The sequence below is a fragment of the Helianthus annuus genome, chromosome 4, assembly GCF_002127325.2.
Source record: "Helianthus annuus cultivar XRQ/B chromosome 4, HanXRQr2.0-SUNRISE, whole genome shotgun sequence".
NCBI classification, from domain to species: domain Eukaryota; kingdom Viridiplantae; phylum Streptophyta; class Magnoliopsida; order Asterales; family Asteraceae; genus Helianthus; species Helianthus annuus.
Genome location: NC_035436.2, coordinates 45,005,458 through 45,009,395, shown reverse-complemented (window position 1 = coordinate 45,009,395; position 3,938 = coordinate 45,005,458). Strand labels below are relative to the sequence as shown.

The window sequence follows — 3,938 nt, the reverse complement described above, 5'->3', positions numbered from 1 at the left end:
GGTAAAAACCGGGAATGAATCGTCGTGGCAAGTTCTAGAGTCGTAAGAACCAAGCGGCTATTCACACAAGAAATGAAAAATGAGCATTTAGTCTAAAGATGTAAATTTGTATGCTCAATAAAGGCTCAAAACTCACTTTTGTGGGAAAGGGTTTTTATGTGATCAAGTATATATAATCGAATTTTTAACCAAGCTTGTCATGCCGTTTCATAATTTTCTAATGTTGGTTCTTGTTATCACGACGCTATCGGTTGTAAATTTGTAAAAATATAACCTTATTAAAACTTGTTATTCCCAAATTAAACCAAGACAAGTAAAAAAACGAAAAGTTTTTGAAAAAATTTGGGGTGATTAGCGGTTCCAAATAGAGTTTTGTGTAAGGCTTGTTAATAGGACTTGCAAAATTTCAAGGTTTTAGCTTCCCCCCACACTTAAATTACACATTGTCCTCAATGTGTCCCAAAAATAAATTTTTAGGTTGATTGGATGTGTAGTGTGGTGTTAAAAAGCAAAGATTTATGTTACTAGCAGTTTGGACACGGCCCCGTGGGGACCGGACACGGCCCCGTGTTCAGGTGCCAGTAACAAAAATTAAAGAAATGAGACAGAAGCCTGGACACGGGGGCGTGTCTGGTGAACACGGCCCGTGTCCAGTTACCTGAACTGGGCCTTTTTCTGCAGGGGGTTCAGCACGGGGCCGTGTTGGTTGGACACGGCCCGTGTTGAGCCTTCTGTAATGGAGAAATTCATGTCGGGTTGCCTTGTTCTTGTGCATGGGGTCATTTTTCTCGTTCCCCTTTTCATCCTTTACCACCATGAGTGTGTTTTATTCCTGCAAAATTAAAACTAAAAGATTAAACTAAACTAAGGATAGTTCCGCGGAATGCCTCCGTGGCGCGCCTCGTTTATAAGGGTCCTTGGCTAGACCCAATATGAGGTTATATATTTTCTGAGTGGGATGTTTGGCATCCCATGTTACACCGTCGGAGAGCCGCATCCAAACTCGAATCAATAACCTTCATGTAGTTGACCGGGTCGTCGTCTTCTATTCTCTTGCCAACTCCGAATTTTACTTCATCATCCCCGTACCTTAAGGTGAGCGTTCCATCATTCATATCTACCACTGCTTGTGCGGTGGTAAGAAATGGTCTCCCTAGTATGAGGGGGACCTCGGTGTCTTCCTCCATATCGAGTATGACAAAGTCGGCCGGATAGACGAATTTGCTTACCTTTACCAGGACATTTTCGATGACACCTTGCGGGAATTTGACGGATCGATCAGCAAGTTGTATGCTCATTTTTGTAGGACTCGTTGTTCCTAGGCCGAGTCTTTTAAACATTGATGAGGGCATGAGGTTAATGCTAGCCCCAAGATCGGCTAGTGCATTACGAACGGGGGAATTTCCGATTGAGCAGGGAATCGTGAAGCTTCCCGGATCGATTTTCTTTTGGGGAAGTTTGTTGAGTACGAGAGCAGAGCATTCTTCGCCTAAGTTAACTAATTGCAAAGTTTCAATTTTCTTTTTATGAGTGAGGAAGTCCCTCATGAACTTAGAGTATTTGGGCATTTAGGTTAGGACATCAATAAAAGGAATATTGACATGCAATTGTTTTAATAGACTTTCGAATTTTGCGAATTGCTCATTGGTCTTTTGACGAATTAACCTACCGGGGTACGGAACTCGAGAAGCCTTGGTAGGCTCTGATGACGGAGGGGAGTTCTTCTCCTGCAGAGGCGGGGGTACAGTTTCTTCTGTCGGCGGTGGTGCCTCCGCAGGCCCCACGGTGCGGTTTCGTAATGTGATGAGATGAACTTGCGCTTTTGGGTTTGTTTCGGTATTGCTTGGTAATGCACCTTGTGGTCTCTCAGAAAAATTTTGAGCTAGTTGATTTAATTGTTTTTCTATGTTTTGAATACTAGCTTGTTGATTTCTAAAATTTGACTCTAATTGTAGAAACCTTTCCGAGTTTTTCTTTTCAGTGTCGGAGATGAGGCGAGATACAGTATCTTCAAGCCTTTCTCGTCCACCTTGTTGTTGAGTGAAATTTTGTGACTCGTTTCTTGGTTGTTGAAAGTTTGTTCGTTGGGTTTGTTGGTTACTACTATTGCCGGGCTCTCTCCAACCAAGGTTTGGGTGACTTCGCCATCCTTGGTTGTAAGTGCCCGTTGGAGGACCCGGCGGCCTAGGTCTATTATCAATGTAGCTTACCGACTCTTGTTGATCATCTGTTTCTTTCATACAACTCCAATTTTCATGTGGCCCACCACACCCATCACAAGCCATAACCGAGACTGTTTTTGTCATTTCTAATTTTTTATTTTTGAAGAAAGGGCCTCGATTTGGGCTTGTAAAGAGGTGCTTTCATCAACCTTATGGGCGCCCGGGGCAATAGATTTATTGCCTCGGAGGGTGTGCCACTGAAAATTGGTTTGAGCAATTTCCTCAATTTGGTTATATATTTTATGCGGGCGGCGATTACCTAAAAGTCCCCCGGAGCTAGAGTCAAGTGTCTACCTTGTGTGTGGCAACAACCCATTATAGAAAGTGGATACTTGTTGCCATATCGCAAGGCCATGATGTGGACACTTGCGTAATAGTTCCTTGAACCTTTCCCAAGTTTCATATAAGGATTCCCCGTCCTCTTGTGAATATGCATTAATTTCAGTCATTAATTTAGCCGTTTTAGCGGGAGGGAAATACTTATATAGAAATTTTTGGGCTAGTTCATCCCAGGTGTTTACCGATCCAACTGGGAGGGCGTTGAGCCAAGCTTTTGCTCGGTCCTTTAGTGAAAAAGGAAACATTCAGAGGCGGATGGCATCATTTGACCTCCATTGATCCGAAAGGTATCACATATTTCTAAGAAATTAGTAAATGTAGATAGGGATCCTCGTCCGCAAGCCCATGGAAGGTTGCGGAGTTTTGGAGCATTTGTATCAAATGCGGCCGAAGTTCGAAGTTATTGGCTTCAACATTCGGTGCATTGATAGCGGCGCCTAGGTTACCTACGGTGGGTCGTAGATAATCCATGAGGGTACGTTGGTCCGCCATAGGTGGATTCCTCGAAACTTTCTCTTGGTTTTTAGCTTTTAGTCTTTTTCTGAGAAAGCGTTCGGGTTCTTCTAGAGGTTCTTTTATGTCCTTATTAGAACTGGAGCTCATACACTACGTAGGATGGCGTCTGGTTCCAAGTCCTGCAATAAAAACAGAAAAGAATGCTGGTCAGACGGTTCACCACGGCCCCGTGCTCAGCGAACACGGCCCGTGGTCGGAATTACAGTGATTGTTTTCCAGATCCCAGTTACTGGAAAGTTGGACACGACCCCGTGTTGCATCGACACGGCCCCGTGGTCAGCCTTCTGTAACTTGGAAAACTAAAAACTGCCAGTAACGATGCTGGGCACGGCCCGTGTCCGACCAGGCACGGCCCGTGCTGAGCTCTGCAGAAGCTGAAAACTTAAGAAAATCCTAAAAAATTAAAAAGAAAAATAAAAATATGATTAGGCCGTTGATTCCTAACTTTCTTAAAATCCTTGTGTCCCCGGAAACGGCGCCAAAAACTTAATGTGCGTGAAGTGCGATATATTTTTTATGTATATTTTAAGTCCTTTTTACACTTTTAGCCAAGTTTTAAATTTATAAAACACAATATTTACTAACACTAAACACACATATGGGCAAGTGCACCCATCGTGGACGTAGTATAGTGTTGGTAAGATACCGAGGTCGTCCAAGGACACAAGAGCTTTTAGTACCGGTTTATCCTCAACGTCTAATCAAATCAAAAAGTTAAAAAAGGTTTTTAAACTAAGAAAATAAAAACTAACTAAATGCTGAAAAATAAAAATAAAATAAAAACAGATAGACAAGATGAATCACTTTGATCCGACTCATGTATTAGTATAACCTTTGATTATTTTCGCACTTTTGCACTTG

At 42.6% G+C, this 3,938-nt stretch overlaps 1 non-coding gene across 1 annotated transcript; it reads left to right on the top strand.

Moving 5' to 3' along the window:
* The first annotated feature begins 2,570 nt into the window (after positions 1-2,570).
* On the top strand, positions 2,571-2,677 carry LOC118491754. The gene has a single exon (XR_004892199.1). It is a non-coding gene; the product is annotated as a small nucleolar RNA R71 (small nucleolar RNA).
* The last annotated feature ends 1,261 nt before the right edge of the window (positions 2,678-3,938 follow it).